Genomic DNA, 19,508 nt, shown 5'->3' with positions numbered 1-19,508 from the left:
TATGGGATTATTTGAAGCATGCTGTCCATGTTTGGCAACCATCGAATTTAAATGAACTGGAGAGATTTTGTATGGACGAATGGTCAAAAATACCACCATCCAGAATCCAGACACTAGAGGTGTCTAGAGGCTGTTACATTTGCAAAAGGAGGCTTAACTAAATATTGATGTAATATCTCTATTGCGGTGCCCAAATTCCTGTCTAGTTTTGTTATGATGCATATTGCATATTTTCTGTTAATCCAATAAACTTTATGTCACTGCTGAAATACTACTGTTTCCATAAGGCATGTGATATATTAAAAGGAAGTTGTTACTTTGAAAGCCAATGATAAACAAAACTCCAAAGAATTAAAAGGGGTTCTCAAACTTTTTCATATGACTGTATGCCAGAAAACTGACCTGCATTTTTGCCTCAGGGCCTGGACACATTGGAGAGTTTAGCTGTCCACAGTGCAAGCAAATATTTTCGCAGATAACCTACATGCAGATTCTTATTTGCTGAGCAATAATAAGAGTGCAGTGCAATGCTCCCTGAAACTTATTTTAAGGTGAATTGTGGGATGCACATGGCATTATTAGTGTGCTCCTAGCTTGTGGTAATGAATACATACAAAAAGTACAAATATATATGCTGTAGAGATTGTATAATCATTATTTACTGCATAAGGTCATATATTTGTGCATTGCTGTATAACAGAACAGTAAAGGGAGTGTGAGAAAGTCTGGCCCTGATACTTTAAAGAGAGAAGAGGTGTGCCAGTTGGGGCAGATGTAAGATTTATACAAATATATTATGGATATTGTGATGTAGGAATGTATAATGTACAAGCAAGTTGAGACGGTGATCTAAAAATTCCTAAGAACGAGACGAGGAGCGTGATGGAAAAGCGGAGAACATCCAAGGAATGTATAATACGTAAGCAGTAAAGGTACAAAATGTGAGTATTAAGAGGAGTATTGTGCAGGGGGACGATGAAGCTGCTCACAGCAGATTAAACAGCAAAGCTTCATAAAGGAACATTTCAAAAGCTAATGAATGTGATCTCAGAAACCAATGCCCAGGCTGAATGTTACTGTAGGGGTGAAATTCATGAATGTTTCTGCTACTGACATGGCAAGTACCCAAAGACGACATTTTTTCTTGGCAGCCTGGCAGTAAATGATGAACTGTTCTTAAACTTTCAGGACCATGTTACTTACATTTTGTTATAGACCTGACAATGGAATGTACTGTTACTGCTACAAGTCAAACTCTAAACAATGTCTTCAATGTACTGTGTACAAGCAGGCTTTGTTTCCAGGTATGCAGAATTACAAATGTCATCTGCTCTTCTGACCACCTGCTATTTGAATTAGGCATTTACATACCCCAGTATCAAATTTCAGCTAGATTTATAATTAACCCTTAAATGCTTCTCTTACAGAAGATTTCACCATTCACTGCAGACAATTAATACCATTAAACATAGAGCAATGGGGCGATTTTGAGGATGAAAAAACCTGGAATAGTGTTTAGATACCCCCATATAAATAGATAGATACATATTTAAAAACTGTTAAAAATGCTGATAAACACAGCATTTTTATTAATTTTAATATTCTGATTTGCAGTCAGGCCTTTGTCCCAATAAGTATGTGCCTAAGCCTTTAACCATATTTTTGTGTCTTAAATCTAGCAGATAAATACTCTCTTTAATGTTCCAAATTTAATTTTTATTAGACATTGTTATACATCATGGTACAAGTCTGTGTTCCAACATTTTGATCAAGGATTATAATAATTTTATGCACCCCATATCACAAAAGGATAAGTGCTGACACTTTCGGACTATTGGGACTATATGAATTGTAGTTTCATATACTTCCCCCCGGGGGGGGCCTTTTTTATGATGCCTGCTCTGGACAAATGCTCTTTCCCTCTTATCCTAAAACCAAATATTGAATACAAGTATAGGAAGTATTATCTAGAATGCTTGGTTTCTAGGGTATTCCAGATAAGGGACCTTTCACTAATTTGGATCACGATACCTTTAGTCTACTATAAAGCACTTACAACATTAAGGGGCAGATTTATCAAAAAGTGAGTTTAGAGCTTAATAAATAAAAACTCGCCTATGTTCTATTCACTCCTATGAGATTTTTAGAATTGTATTTATCAATTTGTGAAAGTTAGAACTCACCATTTGATAAATGGTGGGTGAGTTTTTATTTATTAAGATCTAAACTTACATTTTGACAAATCTGCCCCTAAATAAAACAAAACAGAATTGATTTGATACCAATGTGGATTCATGCAGCTTTGTTAGCAACAAGTACAAGGTTGAGACAAGACTGTTTTATTAATACAGAGAAATAGGAAATAATTAAAAAAGAAATAGAATCATTTCCTTCTGACTCTATTAGAGATGTCCTTTCTTTAATTCAGAGCTTTCTAGATACCAACTTCTTCTTTTCAGATCAGTTTGGCGTTAGAGAGCTTGCTGGTGCATGCACAGTTAAAGATACTCCGGAATTACCTTCAACTGCGCATGCGCCAGCAAGCTCCTTGTAGCCAAACTGATCGGAAAAGAACACGAAGATTCAGAAGATGGCGCCTGCTAGCTCCGCTGTGCATATCTGCTTGTAGAGGTCAGCTTTACTATGAGAGGCACTGTTTATTGAAATAGAGTCTGTGGGGAGGGAGCAGAGAGGTAGTTCATTTGATGGCTGTGGGTGGGAACTTTTGTTGGGAGGTTTAGTTCTCCTTTAAGGGTTTGCACTGCTTACACCAGTTAAGTTTTTTTCCCCTGAGGAAGATCATGATGATGTGATCGAAACATTGGAATTTCTTTGGTTTGTTTAAAATCAGTTACTCTAACTGAGCCTGTTGAGTGTGGTACGTTTTGGTTGTGTACAATTTTTCCCATTTTATCTGCACCCAGGAATGCTTATATATATATTTATATAGTAGGGGATTGCTTGTAGCAGCAGGTAGGGGATATAACAGGAGGCTCAAGTTGGCAACAAAATGTGCATGCTCCTGCCTGTGGTTTATTTTTACAGCAGAAAAGTAAACAAAGCACAAGTTCTATGCATAAATGTGATATAACAATAAATCAAAGTCTCACCAGATTGGGGTTTTCAAAGAACCCAAAACCAAAAAGTCCTCTCTGCAGTCATAAGGCAGTCAGACATTTGCTTTCAAAACACACTATAATACTTTAATAAAATATGCTACAGGTTTGCTACAGTGAGCGGAAACTCGAACACAACATTGAAAGTATTTGCAGATACTGCCCTGGCAACCAAACACGTGAATGTAGCACTACAATGCAGAAATGCTAACCACTGAGCCCTATATATGGATCCAATTAACCTACATATATGTTTTTGATGTGTGGGAGGAAATCATAGTTCCTGAAGAAAAACCAAGCAATAGTGAAAACATACAGATAACTACTTGCAGATAATGCCCTGATTGGAGTCAAACCTGGGACACCAAAGCTGCAAGGGAGTAATGCCAACCACTGTTTATTAACATGCATGTAGGCTTTCACATACAGCATACAGGAAGTTGTACAGCAATATTCTATTGAATTGAATAATCTGAATAAATATGTATTCTCCTTTATTGCAAATACTGAGGGAGTGCCAATTTGATTTTGCCCCAGTAACCTGTATCAACCACCAATAAAAACCATTGCCCTGGTGCATTGAAGACTAACCATGAAAATAGGCTGGACTGATTTCTAACAATGAAAATTGTACTTTTGAATAGGATTTGGAGCCCTAATTTATGAATGATACACAAAATCAAGTACTCTTGATGGCAACACGGCAACACAGCACTGAAAGATTTCAGCTAAATGAATTAGGAAGAAAGCAGGCTCATGGGAATAGGGAAATTAATTCGTTTAGCACTAGGTTGGATTCCTCGTGGAAGTTTTTAAGTGTATTCTTATTTATGGATATTTGCGACTGCCGAGTGGCATCTTGGTGGTGGTATGCTCATAATAATGTAAATACAGGGTTTAAAGCTATGGCACATGGCTTTTAGCCTGGGATATTAATAGCTCCACCAGTGAGTGACAAAATGCTTGGAATAACTCTGTACTGAGTTCAATGAACGAACCTGGGATCGTTTTGTCACATATGAATTTATTGAATTTCAGTGAAGATCAAATACAAGGTACAAGGCTTGCATTTGATTTTGTTTTCATGGATGATTTTTTTATTATACAGAATTACATATTAAAATTGTTAATTATTTTCTTATTTATTTTATTACTGAGAGAAAAAAAATAGACTTTGTTTCTTCCAATGATCCCTTTGAGAGATGACCTTCCCTTAATTTGGAGCTTACTAGATATTCAGTTTCCGACAAGAGATCCCATACCTGTATCACAAAAACAGATTTACAAAAATGAATAAAAAGTTATTTGGATTCAGTATAAGTTCAACCGCTCACACACCAATCAAGCATAGCATTATACACAGCTGTAAGGGAAAGGTAAATGAAGGGAGGGCTGTGATTATAGCACAGCAGGAAGAAATGATGGGAGGCTGATGATGAGCTGCAGAAGAATGCAGCCTAGCTACAGCAATTTTACTTATTTCCAATGGTGATGCATTGTCTGAAGATTTGTCGCCTACGGTCGTGCATTTTTTTTTCCAGTGCTTCTGGGCTATTGGCAGGGACTGTAGGCCTTGCCTTTTCACTTTTTTGTTTACAAAAGCTTCAGCTTAAGTCTCTTTGAGCCAGTTACTTTGCCCAGTTCTTATATCCAGTCAGGCCATGCCCAATCTACCATAATTTCACCCTGATTTGACATTATTCTTCTTCAACTAGAGGTTTTGCAGCAGGCCCGGACTGGCAATCTGTTGGTTCTGGCAAATGCCAGAGGGGCTGCTATAAGGTCCCATAGAAAGTCAGTATTTAGTGGGCTGGTGGGAGCTGTTTGGGCCTCTGTGTACATGAAATGCCAGGGCCTATTTTAATTCTCAGTCCGGACCTGTTTTGCAGTCCCTTTGCACTGTAGATTGTAGATTTAGGGACTGTTGTGGGTAAAACAGTATATATGGCAGGTAGGCAAATAAACTAGTATACACATTTATTTGCAAGGACTGCCAACATAAATCACAGGCCATGAAGAAGTATGTAGTGCAATAGAGAAAATCAGAAAAATGAAACAAAATAATTCAAGGTAGTACTTATTTTCTCTTTGATATGACTGCTGCTCATTTTAATAATTACAGTATGTTCATCCATTTACTTTAGCGCTATAGTCATTCTTAGGAAATGTGTGCTTTATGGATACTATTATCAGAATGTAATTATCATTATTATTTGTTAGACATACAGTATGGTGTGCGTGGTATGTTGAAAGAAGAAAGCAAATGGCACACACAGCGTTGTCAAGCAAAGGGGACCTTCCCCGAAACGTTGCATCGTGTGCAAATAAATATACGCAAGGGTTTCCCTGCTTGAACACGCTGTGTGTGCCATTTGCTTTCTTCTTTCGTTGTATGAGGAGGGTGCCGATCCTTCCAAGCAATTGAGCACCTGGCGGATCTTTAGAAGGCTTGGGTGTGCGAGTTTGCCATACTTTCGTGCGTGGTATGTTGTACAGCAGTGTCCTTTCAGGAGAAAATTTGGAGGGTGAAAATGCAATGGCCCATGTCACAATGCTTTGTCATTCCATGGGTAATGCCAACGTCTGTGTTCCCATGAGAAACATAGCAGTGCATTTCACATTTTGCAGAAAGGAGAGGGTATATCAATCACTCTTTTCTTACCGACAGCCAATCAAAATTGCAAGTACCTTTACAAGTTGAAAATCTCAATGTGCTTAATTTACTTCTTTAGCACAAAATTTGTTAATAGACATATTATGAATTATCACTTGGTACATATGTACCACTGATTTTTATTGCAATAGTAATTGCATTTAATCAATAACAATCAATGGAATGCATTACTGCAATTATTATTATGGATTGATTCAAATACAGTATCTTAACTGAAAGCCCAATCACAAATCAGAAAAGGGGATAAATGCAATATAACTTAAACTAAAAAATTGCCATTGTCCATGGCCTATGGCAGGATCCACAACCTTTTTTTTTACCCATGAGCTACATTTAAATGTAAAGAGAGTTGGAAAGCAACACAAACATCCAAAACATTCCTGGGCGTACCAAATAAGCGATGTGATATTTGTAGGGATGCACCGAATCCAGGATTCGGTTCGGGATTCGGCCAGGATTCGGCCTTTTTCAGCAGGATTCGGCCGAATCCTTCTGCCCGGTCGAACCGTATTCCTAATTTGCATATGCAAATTAGGGGCAGGGAGGGAAATTGCGTGACTTTTTGTCAGAAAACAAGGAAGTAAAAAATGTTTTCCCCTTCCCACCCCTAATTTGCATATGCTTCGTGAAGGATTCGGGGGTTCGGCCGAATCCAAAAAAGTGGATTCGGTGCATCCCTAGATATTTGGTAGTCCCTATGTGGACTGGCAACCTACAGGAGACTGTTTGGCAGTACACCTGGTTTTTAAGCATCAAAACTTGCCTCCAAGCCAAGAATTGAAAAAAGCACCTGCTTTGAGGCCACTGGGAGCAACATCCCAGGCATTGTGAGTAACATGTTGCTTATGAGCCAATGGTTGGGGATCACTGGCCTTGGAGGCCAAGGAATGGAATGTCTGGATGGCCCAGACAATGTTAAATACAGAGTTTCATCAAGTATTTCTATTGAATAAAATTGAATAATCTGAATAAACCTGCCTTTTGATTTACGAAGAATACTTACAATATACAAAGGCTACTCACAAAGAGTATATCAAATAACTGTCACTGCACGGCCCAATTAGTATGTATAATTCCATTCAATAAAGTAAGGTTGCATCAATAATGTCATGAATACTGGCTACTTGCCAGCTGTGTCAGCAGTTTGCATGTAAATTTCCAATTACAGCCAGGAACATATACAATACAAAGTCTAGACGTCCAGAGCCCTTTACTGTATAGACTCCTGATGGTAAGCATTCAATGAACACAGAAGAACAGAATATTCAACATGTTTTTTTTTAATACCAATAACATACACCATTTTTTCAATAGCTGGGGGCAACATAGACATTCCAGGACCCCATTAGTTATATACAGTTGGACTACCCAACCCATGGCCATCTGTTATTTCAGCATTCCACAGCAACCCACAGCTAGAAGTTGGACTCACCAAGTCCCTCAGAAAGTTACTAAGTGTATCCATCTTACCCTTACTGTACTATAAACATAATGTACTGTTTCCTTCCACTTGCTGTTATCCTGTAAAATCAAGAGGTGATTTTGTGGTGCTTTACCACACTCTTTCTACATACATATACTGCTAAGGAGCCCCGTTGAATCTTTTTTCCAGTTCACAGTGTGGCAATGTAAGGAAAGGGGTTATTCAATGGAAAAAAAGAAGAAAAGTGTGGAGCTTAGAACTAGAGACTAAGAAACACGTCTACCAATAGACTTTGCTTGAGCACATACTTGTATATGCTCACCCACCACATTGTCACACAGAGCAACTTTTAGTCATTCATTTATTTTGACAAGCAGTTCATCACAATATGGCTGCCAGAATGACTTTAGAGAAATCCTTAGGGTCCACGCAATCTTGTGCATCTCATAGGAGAAAGTGAATACCGGGGAGCAGCATAATCTGATATGTCATTAGCTTGATGGAAAAATAATAAACCACTACTCAGATACGTATAGTTTCCATTGTTTTCCAGAGTTTCAACCAATAGACTTTGCTTGACACTTGTATATGCTCACCGATCTACATTCTAACAGAAAGCAATTTTGGCCATTTATTTTGGGAAGCAATTATTCACAATATGGCTGCCAGAATGTCTTTAAAGAAATCCTTAGGTCCAACGCAATCTTGTGCAGCTCATAGGAAAATATGAGAAATCCTTAGGGTCCACGCAATCTTGTGTATCTCAAAGGGGAATGTGAATACTGGGGAGCAGCATCATCCGATATGACATTAGCTTGATGGAAAAACAATAAACCACTGCTCAATAGACAACGAGTTTCCATTGTTTACATTTAAACCAAAGCAAGACAGAGCAGACATAATATGATTCAGAGAGGAAAATATAAGAAACATTTGTGAAACTGGAGCAAGCGAAACCACAATACTTTTTAAATATATAATTTTATGTAACCCTGATCTCTTGTTGATGTTACACAAAAATGACAGCACTGTTCAAGCGTGCATAACAATTTTAATGGGGTTATTTATACTTTAAAAATGAGCTTGACTGTGTCCATTCAATGTAGTTTTGTCATGTTGCCTAGAAAATGGAAGCTGTAATTAAGAAGCACAAAATGAGCAGTGGTGAGAGAAACTCCACATTATGTATGGGTAATTAACCCACACTTATTTTAGGACATAGTTCGTCTTCCTTCACAAATTGTATATTTTCATTTATATCTCCATACAATTCCATACATCAGCAAAACCATCCATATGAATTAAGTATATTACAAGAGGACAATCAAGTCAAGCAGGGGTTTGCGGAAACTGAAGGTTTATTCATGTGACTTGGAATATCGTGCCTTGGTAGAAGAACTTCATTAAATTCAAATCTGAAAGGACTTGCATGCAACTAAGGGATCTAGGTCATTATTGGTGCATGAGGTCTCAAAATATTTCTTGCATAGCACAGGTTACCGTATGCAACAATTTTTTCCACTGTTTGTTTCGGTTTTGGAGATAAATATTTTAATTGCTTCCTATTTCGCTTCACAGTACCGTGCCATTTTCTCACTGTGCTGTTTATTCATAGTCCATTTTCATAGCATTCTCTTGTCAAAAGAGAGAGAATTAATCATTCTCTCTCACACTTTCATACATCTTCCCTAGGATTTTCACTCCTCAGCTATGTATGTATCTATCAGGCCTTTAAAATTCTGACATATATATGTGAGCCCTAGAGTGCCTGCTCTCACATACCACCACATCACTTACATGATCAAAATAACATATATGAAGTTGTTGGTAGGGGTCTTCATTTCCACACCATACAGTATCTATTCCAACATTTGAATTGACATGCGTTAAATACCTATAATTCATTTATTTCCAACTGCAATGATCACATCCAAGGGTCCGCAGGTCCCCCACAAGTTGTTTATGACTGCTTAAGAGCTTGAATGACTCTGCTTTGATATTACTTGTTGCAGTAATTAGGTGCATGCAATGACAGTTTGAAGTGTGTGGGTTTCAGTGATTTGCCATGGTTGAGATGAACAGTAAGTGCTACAGGACATAACCCAGTTTCATATTACATAACCCATTACTTTCATCCTCAACTCATTAAAATGTTTCTGTCTTTAAAACGATGTCAAATTTGGGATAATTGCCAACGAATATGAAACGCTAATAAAAATGCATTGCTCAGTCTTAAAGCGAGAGTGACCGCAATAATTTTGCATGTGTCGTATGCATATTTTCCAATATCGTTTTCCTTTTTGAGTAAAAAAAATTTTAAAAAAATTCTGTAGTCCCACCAATATAACGCATAATACATTTCCCAGATTTAAAATTTTCTGGATTTTACACCATTTGGGGGGGGGGGTGTTCTTTTTTTTCTACACAGTCTTGTCTGAAGGAAACCATTAGACTGTACTTGTGTATCATCTTACCTTGTTTCATTTGCAATTGATGTATTCTGATACTTGAAAGTCCCTCGGCCTTCCACAGTGGAGGGACCATTCTCAGGTGAACAATGCATTATGGTTTATGGGAATTCACAGTAGAATAAAAGTAGATTATTTAAGAACTGTGGAAAATAACATTAAAATAATGCTTATTATTAAAAAAAGTGAATGTTTTAACATCAAACCTAAGAGAGATTTATCCACATGATGTTTAAGTGTTTAAATGTATGCGTAAGGGTGTTGATTGCAATTAGAGTAATGTAGCACTATGGTGGCCATTAAACACTCAACCACTCTGATGGCGTCAGCAAGCATGGACAATCAGAATGAATTTTAGTAGGTACATTTGCCTAGTGCCTTTCAGCTCATGGGCCTCATTTTCATTTTTTTAGCCAAGGAAAGGAAAATGTAAAGAATAACAGAAAAGCTTGTAGTGTTTTAATGTTATTTTACATGGGATTAGAAGAAGATTTTCTTTACTGCCAATGTTCTTTTTCTCAAATGCAAAATTATCTCATTATTAAAGGTCAGCGGAATGTAGCTTAGAGAAAATAAAATCCTGGATCTACATTAAAAGCATTTCCCACTCATGTGCCAGGCGAGTAATTGGTGTTCATTTATAGTTTAATATCTATCAACAGGTCACTGACACTAAGGTTCAGAAATGAGTAGGGCATATGAAGCTTGCATCTCAGGGGTGATGAGCATGAGTTATCATAGTTATTTGTAAGGCTGTCAGTGCCTTTTGCAGCAACTTACTGTGTTTACTTCAAGTGAACAAATGTTAATACTGGCTTCTGAGTGCCTATTGCCATTGCTCAGTGGGTTTGAGTAATTATAAACACATTCTAGACTGTGACATTATGTCTTGAAAGGCAATAGGCTAGTTAACTATAATTTCCTTTATATATTCTTTGTGCATTTTCCTACCAAGTGTCAATTGATGCAGGGGCATGGTACATACCCATCTGGTTACTTCAAAGTGGCTATAATTGTTACATTACAAAAGAAAATGATAAAATCAAATGTACCGTTTATATTCCCTGCCTGACATAAATATCAGCAGGATTGGAATTGGGATCTTAGAAATAAAATTAAATGTAGTGGTCTATGCAGATTGTTCAGAATTTCATGGTTTTAAAGGAAAGTTATCATTTTCTTTTTATCTATTCAACCATTTACAAGTCAGCACACAGCTGCTCTCGCTCTATTTTCTAGATAACTGCCTCGTGTCTTGCTATTAGGGAAAGAGCAGGCGCAAATGCTTCTAGCACACACATCTTGTCATTGCTCAAACGAACCATGGGTGAAAGAATAGATCACAAAGCAGAAGGAATAATAGGTCTGTGGTGATTACATTTTGGCATCTTTGAACCCAAAGCACAAGAATAAAATCTATTTATTGTAAAAATGTTTCCATGGGAAGGATGGCTGGGTAAAAGCACAATGACAACATCTTCTACAACGATAACATATGGAGTACTGTTATAATAACTTGCTATAGATTCCTGCAACAGGTTAAATAACCACAGAAAATGCAGGAATTGAGTGGGAGCAGGTACTTTCATATTGGTGCAGGTGCAGAGTGTGGGTTGGTAGTCTGCTACAGTATATTCTACATCTACTTCTGAAAGTTATGTTTGTTCCCTTCATGTGGTGGGTAGAAGGCATATCTATTCAAGAAGTGTGTCTAACTTTGTCTAACTTGGTCTGACTGGGTCTGGGTCAGGTGTAGTTCACTAACTTGCATGTAACTTGATCTTTAACATCTCACAATACAGCACACCCAGTGAAATTCATCCAGTGTCAAACTGGGATGCCAGGGGCCCATCTGAAAACCTTAGACCGCAGGCCCATTATCTAAACTATTATTCCTCATTTCCTCACTCAACCTCTTAATTCTCCTAGTCTTTTATATCTACTTACTATATTCTTTCATTATTAAGCATTTTTTCCCATAAAGAAATAGGGAACGACCATGAAATTGGCCAAATGTTAAGAAGCAAGAGGGACCACGGACACCTGGGCCCCCCGGGAGTTTTCCTGGTATCCTTATGGGCCAGTCCGACACTGAATTCATCTACTAAAGAGGAAAATGCAGACAATTTTAAAATGTAAAGCTTTTCTTGCAAATGCAGAATATAGATCTATTACTGTCTGGATCTACTGGTAATTGAACTCTCGTCACTGTGTTTCCACTCACCTGCATTACCTCAGTGAGCCACCGGAAGCATATACCACTTGCACTGACTAGTTTCTATAATGGGTCTTTCCTGACAATTACATTGCCAAGCTCAATCAGTAAATGCATAATGTTGATTCAAATACCATCTAGAGGATGGTAAATATGCTCTGAAGGAAACAATGTATAGTAGCTGCCATAAGAATGAATGAATAAAGGGGCTTTATATAGAGGGCTTTCCAAACTGCTATATGTATAACGGGAAGTGAAATAAAAATGCATCAGTATTTAATTAGTATGAGATTCAAGATAGCATAATCAATGTTATTTTTTTCTGGAATTGACTGAAACGCAAATTTTATTGTGAGTTGTTGCTTCACTGGTTATCCACAGTGTTTATAAGAATCATAATGTAGTGAATAAAGTATCCCTTTTAATTAACTTTTAGTGAATAAAGTAGCCCCTACTGTAAATATAAGGATATAATATTATCTATTATAATGCACTAGTTTTAGTGAGTAATGTGAGAAATGACATTACTATGCATTATAACTGATGATATCACTATGCAACATTTATAAGAATATAATTTACAGGATATTAATGGCTCTTGAGTATTATATAGTGGATAATGTACCCCCTACTGTAATTTATAAAGATATTATGTTACCGAGGAGTTATGTGACCATATAAAAGCACGAGGCCGCAGGCCGAGTGCTTTTATACAGGTCACATAACTCCGAGGTGCTAATAATATCTCTATAAATTTTAAGTAGGGGGTACATTATTCATTATAATCTACAGTTTCTGAGTTCAGTTCAGTTTTTACTTCCAGTCTTTGCTTTTTACAAAATGCAATACTTTTTTTGCTGTTGTCCCTCCTTGTTGTTTTTTTTCTTTCCCTGTGTCTCTTTTAGTACCTGTATTTCTTTGGCATGTTATTCAGATTCTTTTGCAGGACCCTGCTCTGCGTGGTCATTCAGCTGCATTAGAGATGTGGGAGGGGGGAGGAGGCCAGGGAAGGAGGAGGGAGTGACACAGAGCGGGGAGCGAAATTTGAGATTTTGAATGGGAGGGGGGAGCGAGACTTGCGATAGTGGACAGGAGGGGGAGCCGAGATTTGAGATAATGGATGGGAGGAGGGAGCGAACATGGAGAGGAGTCGCGTGAGTAAGGGAGCAACGCCGGCAGGGAGGCAACTGAGAGGAAGACGTGAGACGTGACAGGAAGGAAAAAGAAGCAGTTACATGTGAGGGATTGAAACAGGTGGATCGTGTCATGCGGGGGAAGCAAAAAAAATGTTGCACTTGATAGCCAAAATGGTGGGAAACAAGGGTAGGGGAGAGAGCAGCAGCTGCAAGTGCTGTCTCTTTAAGCATATAAACGGCGCGTTCTGACGGAAGAACGCGCCGTTTATAAGGATATAATTTACAGTCTGGTCCCATAGGGAAATGACCAGACTGTAGATTATAATTGAATAATTTCATCATTCAATTTCAGCCTTTTATCATTTAATATAGTTGAGATATAGCAAAATGTGTGTGTGTCTATGGCCATCTACTATAAAACAGGTGCCTACCCATGCACTCTAAGTTCAGATTTAGAACTTACTTGCCTTTATTAAGACTTTTGTAAACTAATTCCTGTGCTTAAAACTGCAATTCTTTCAAAGGCTAGAGGATGTATAACTTTTACATTTTTAATAATGTCTGTATATCACAAAACAGAAAGTGATCTGATCTCAGTCAATCAGTAATAGATTAAAGCAGTAAAATGATTTCAACAGATGCTGGTACTTTTTACCAAAATGTTCATAGTCAAGAGCTGATTTCCTTAAAGGAAAACTATACCCCCAAAATTAATATTAAGCAACAGTTTATATCAAATTAAGTGACATATTAAAGAATCTTACCAATTGGAATATATATATTTAAGTATATTTAAGTAAATCTTGCCCTTTTACATCTCATGCCTTGAGCCACCATTTTGTGATGGTCTGTGTGTTGCCTCAGAGATCACCTGACCAGAAATACTACAACCCTAACTGTAACAGGAAGAAGTGTGGAAGCAAAAGACACAACTTTGTCTGTTAATTGGCTCGTGCGACCTTACATGTATGGTTTGTTTGTGTGCACCGTGAATCCTACAATCCCAGGGGGGTGGCTTAAATTTTTAAAATGGCAATTTTCTATTTAGCATTAACCAATGGCATATACTACTAAATTATATTATGATGAAAATGGTTTATTTACATGAAGCAGGGTTTTACACATGAGCTGTTTTATGCAATATCTTTTTATAGAGACCCACATTGTTCGGGAGGGGTATAGTTTTCCTTTAAAGAGATATTGACACCAGAAATTAAACTCTTAAAATCTTAAAATCGATCATAATATTGCCTTTGAAAGCTACTTTAACTTTGCCAAAAAGTATTTGCACAATGCTTTTACATTACCTGTCTGATGCCCCATGTTCCTGTATGAGTGGGCTTCCATATTTGTGCAGCAGGAGTCTGTTAGCATTAGAAACTTTAACTGACAGGCTGAGATGAGACAGTCAGGTTGGCGAAACAGTCAGGCTTCGAAACTTCAACTAACTTTATTTACTTCAAAATGGCAGATGTCAGTGTCATCCAACTTTCTAGGAGTCTTGGGGTCAGGGTTACTACATACCTCCCAATATTTTGGAAATACAAAGAGGAAAAAAAAAGTTGCCGTGCATAGCGCAGTGAAAATGTTTTGACCATGCCCACTAATGACCATGTTAATTTTACAAAATTTGTCGTTTTATGAAAGTTTGAACATATTTCTGTTTTTTTGTTTTTTTTTTACAGTTTTGCTAATTAAGGTGAATTGCCCTTTAAGCTGTGAGTCTAACTTTTCCCAAGGTACCTGTTAGCTTATATTGTTACAATTGCTTATCTGGAAATTGTTACAAAAGTATCTTATCTTCTGCTGTGGCTGTTCTGGGCTCTCTGCCAGAAGCCAATTAAGTTAGAAACTTTGTTTCTTTTTCTGGCTGTTCAGTGCAGTGAAAAACTTTCCAGTACAAATGAGGGACTGCGGGTTGAGCTGTCAAAAGAGGCACCGTCTCTCTAAAAACGGGACAGTTGGGGGGTATGCTACAACTACTAAGCAAGTCAGGACTGGAAGTTAGGGTGGCTGTACCACCAACACTGCTAGTTTGAACACAGTATATTATCTTCCTTCAGGATTGGGTAAAGCGTGTCATTAACTGAAGGACAAGGAAAGGCCAAGTTTTTCCCTGCGGCTGGTGTCCCTAGGTGTCCCTTGGCATTTATACGTATAGAATAAATAAGCACATGCAAGTCTGTGTCTCTGCCAAGGATGCCTGAGAAAGGTAAGAAACATGTTGGTTTGTCACTGTACTACTTTTTTCTTGAAGTCTTTAAAGTACCTGGATTGGCTGTTTGCAGTCCTTGGTAACTAGCAGGGCACTGCTGTCTGAGATAAAGTTCTCCCCTTGCCTCATGGCAAGAACACCACAAGTAGGATGTATTATCAGGGATTCTTGGGATATATGGTCTCTGGTAATTTGGATTACCATAATTTAAGTCTCAAAAAAAAAGAAGCAGAATTGTTTTCCCACCAACATGGATTTATTGTATGCTTGTTTAGTTACCATCAAGAAATTATTACTGAGAAAAAAAACGAGAACTATTTGCTTAAAATGAACTCTACTGCATATTTCTAATCTTTCTGAATAATGGGGTTTTTGATAATGGATCCTTTTACTTCTACTACATACATTGTGTTTGGTGAATAATAAATGTATTAATCTGTACACTAAATAGAACCCAAGAGAAAGCACAAAATACATTTAAAACTCCACAGTTTTCATTGCTCAGAACATACCTTTTTGATCATCTGCTGAAAACGTACTGATGCCTTTTAACCAGCAACAATTGAGACTACTCTCTGTTCCCTGTCACATTCAGTATCTCAAACCCAGAACAGACACCACGGTTCCTGACAGGGCTCACTCTTCTGCCGATAACAGTCGCCTTTCATGTCAGGAGGAGCCCTTCTCTACTCGGATACCGCCAAGTCTTAAAGTGAGAGAACCAAGAAGGAATGGGCGAATTTTTTGCCTTGTTTCGGCGAAAAAATGACGCCCATAGACTTGTATGGGCGTCGGCAAATTTTTGGCAAAACGAAACCGGTCAAAACCAAGGCGAGAGTTCTGGGCAGGCAAGAGAACCAGATCGTGTGACAGGAGGAACAGGCAAAGAGGAAATGTAGTCATGGAACAAGCCGGGATCAATAACCAAATAGTCGGCGCAGTACAGAATCAGGGTACAGAAAGGTAGTCAGTAAACAGGCAATGGTCGTTCAGGCAGTAAACAGCAAAGGTCAAGGACAGGCAAGGGTCAAAACCAGTAAATCAGATTAAGAGCATACCCAGGAACTATCTCAGAATAGACCTACATTGGACAAGGAGTCAGTGCAGAGCAGGGGGTTAGGGCTCTTACACATGAGCGTTTTTACCTGTGCTCCCCTGCGTTCCATTTTTCGGCGTTCAGCCGCAGGGGAGCGCAGGAATAGAAGCATTTCATTATTTCAAATGGGGCTGTACTCACACAGGCGCGTGTAGGCGCCGAACGCAGGAAAAATGCAGCATGTTGCGTCTCAACCTGCGTTCGGCGCCTACATGCGCCTGTGTGAGTACAGCCCCATTTGAAATAATGAAATGCGTCTATTCTTGCGCTCCCCTCCGGCTGAACGCCGAAAAACGGAACGCTGGGGATCGCAGGTAAAAACGCTCATGTGTAAGAGCCCATATGGCCAGACTAATGGCTTACACTGATCACCTGTGGCCAGACTAGCAACAGGTGAAACAAATCATGCCCACTTGCAAATTCAAGGAGAGCAATAGCAGTGAAAAAAGACCTTAGCTGTCTGCTCATATAGAGTAGCAGCAGTGCAGACAGCATGAAATCTTCAGGTCACTGGTTCAACTCCAGGCAGGATGTTACATTCCCATTCTAAAGTTAAAACTAGCACTCAGAAGTGCAATTTTAAACACTGTATATCACGAATGGCCAGAAATGACAACTAGTCTCATTTCATTATGGTTATAATGATCTAGTTCTGGGGGGAGGGGGGTTTAAACCTCATTTCTCTTCATTCTAAGGGCAGATGGATGTTTTGTCACCATTGCTAAATCTCCTTCAAGTCAATCTGAATCTAGTAATTACAGAGAAATGCATTCTCCTGCATGAAGAAAGGTAATATGAAATAAGGTCTCAAATATGTCTTTATTTCATTGATTTGTGTTATGTGTACACATTACACATGTATAAGAATTATATTAGAATACAATGGATTCTGTGTAGAAACAAAGGCTTTGTTTTTTTACTAAATATTGGCCCAGAACAAATCAAATTAAATCAGATCCTGCTTGATTACTTTTATTTACGCAGCTAAAATCCACGTGCGGCTTCAGCCTTATTAAAAGTTGAAAAGCAGCACTGTGCAAATGTTACATTCCAGAATGTGCCTGTCCCCAAAACAAACATTTGAATTTTGTGGTTTTGGAAACTGTTGCTTTACAGACTGTTCTGCTTTTGTAACAGCCAGAAAGGAAGTCTTGGCAGCAATGGCAGCCTTGTTTGCCAGCAGACTACATCCTGCGCCTGGCTGGATCCTGTCTCTCAAATTGGCCATACCCTAAATCACACTTTCATTTAACTGCCATTTTTCTTTTCTAATGAAGCTAAATAATCTATCCTGTGAATTCTGGAAGTTGTGGTACAAAAAAGCTGGAGTCTTACATCTCATATGTTGGACATTCCTGACAAAGATAGATTTAAAGGACAATTAAAACAAAACAAATTCTCAAATAAAGTATTCATGAATCCTTTAAACATGTGAATGAGTAAAAAATAGGCACTGAAGAATTTTTCATTTGTGTCCAACATACAGTTTCTGTGTTCTGGCTGAATGAAATGTCCATGTCCCATTTAGCTTCTAGTTAATACAGGTAAATGGAGGGCACACCTAATTGTATGAATTTATTAGCACTGTCACTTTAACATATTTATCCTGTATTCTTATTGGTGCAATATGGCCAATGAAATGCCACGATGTGTAATTTATGAATTATATAATATATTATAATGTTTAAATACTTTAGGTGTTAGATCATTTGTTGCCATGTCACGTTTAATATATCTGTTCTTTCTATGGGGTTGTTATTTTTTCACAATAAGAGGTTTTCTGGCTGGTCTCCCATTTCCTGTGAAAGTGCTGGGGTTGCTAGGATACGGCGCGACCATTGAGACATATTTTTACTGCGCAGATTCAAAGCACCTATGCGTTTCATCTTCAGTTCTCGCGTGATTCTTTACCCGAAGTAATGGTGGCTTAGGGAGCCGCGTCACTACGCTGAACGTACTATCGGCGGAAGTGACGTAGGCGGATGTGACGTCACAGATCCGGAAGTTCGGGTATCGCGCGAAAATCAGGGATGGACGCGTAGTTGAAGAGGGTATTTATTTCATGGCTAATTCCGCTACACATCAGAATCCCCTTGACAAAGGCTGTTTTGCCGAAACGTTGGGGTTATTCTCATCTTGGCAGGTGTATCCGCTACTTGTAATTTCTTGTCTGCCTTTTTCTGTACTTGAGGGTGGTATGTATATCATTATCATGTGAAATGTTTTTTGTTTTTTTTGTGAACATTAAGCATCTGTTATGTTGTTCTCTTATTAGTAAAGCATATTTCAATTTTACCACCTGAGTCAAAAAATTTTTTTGAGTGTGCAGACCTGATTTTCTGTATATGTTATATCTAGCTTCTAGTTAAACCAAAACAAGGCGAGTATTTCCACCTGATTACCTCCCAATCCTCCACAAAGTTCTGCCCCTTTCTGGGTCTGAATTTCAAAGTTGTCCTGCCAAAATAGGGATATGAGTGGTAAAAAAAAAAATCAGTTATACTCCCATCGGACAAATCCTTGGATCCATGTGATCCCTGGATAAGCATTGAAATATTTGTATTATATGGGGCCCTAATCCACAATGTGTGTATAGTTACCCCTGTTATACAATAGCCATTTGGGTAGAAGAACCACTGAGTTATACACCTGTTTCTATTGGTATTTATATATTCCAGGATAAACATACCACCATATTGTACTCCAGTTATAATTTCCCTACTACTGTACTTCTGATGGTCGATTTAACATGGTTAGAAACACTTCCTTATTCTCACAGATTCCTATTTGGAAGAGAAACTGGCTTACTGTATCACACATGCCAGGTGGCACAGTTTCAGATTCAATCCTGAACACTGGAGAAGCAAGGAGCCAGTATCAAGGCATGTAAGGTCAGATTATTTTAATTATGTTATTTAATTAGTTTGTTTTTATATAGCTCTGACGCATTACTGCAGCTGTTTACATAGATTTCTCTGTAATAATAAAACAGTAGCTTGTACTTGATCCAAACTAAACTGTAATAACCCTTATTGGAAACTAAATCAGGTTATAATATTTACATGATTTTGAAGTAGATTTTAGGTATGAAGATCCAAATTACAGAAAGATTCGTTATTCGGGAAACCCCAATTCCCGTTAAATTATGTTTTAATTTTGAATCCA

General features: G+C 38.1%; 1 protein-coding gene and 1 long non-coding RNA gene across 4 annotated transcripts in view; one reads left to right on the top strand and one right to left on the bottom strand.

Annotated features, from left to right (window-relative positions):
- Positions 1-19,508, bottom strand: part of ddah1.L (dimethylarginine dimethylaminohydrolase 1 L homeolog) — a gene marked incomplete at its 5' end in the record, with an annotated part of 92,299 nt that overhangs the window by 68,617 nt on the left and 4,174 nt on the right.
- On the top strand, positions 12,762-19,222 carry LOC121403036. 3 transcript variants are annotated; one of them, XR_005966992.1, is made up of 4 exons: positions 12,762-13,133; positions 14,718-14,771; positions 15,096-15,244; positions 19,123-19,222. It is a non-coding gene; the product is annotated as an uncharacterized LOC121403036 (long non-coding RNA). The 3 variants fall into 3 exon arrangements; XR_005966990.1 differs by lacking the exon at positions 19,123-19,222 and adding an exon at positions 15,843-16,386; XR_005966991.1 differs by lacking the exons at positions 14,718-14,771; positions 19,123-19,222 and adding an exon at positions 15,843-16,386.

Source organism: Xenopus laevis, chromosome 4L (genome assembly GCF_017654675.1).
Source record: "Xenopus laevis strain J_2021 chromosome 4L, Xenopus_laevis_v10.1, whole genome shotgun sequence".
NCBI classification, from domain to species: domain Eukaryota; kingdom Metazoa; phylum Chordata; class Amphibia; order Anura; family Pipidae; genus Xenopus; species Xenopus laevis.
The sequence above is the reverse complement of the archived record's forward strand: the minus strand, read 5'-3'. Positions and strand labels throughout refer to the sequence as shown.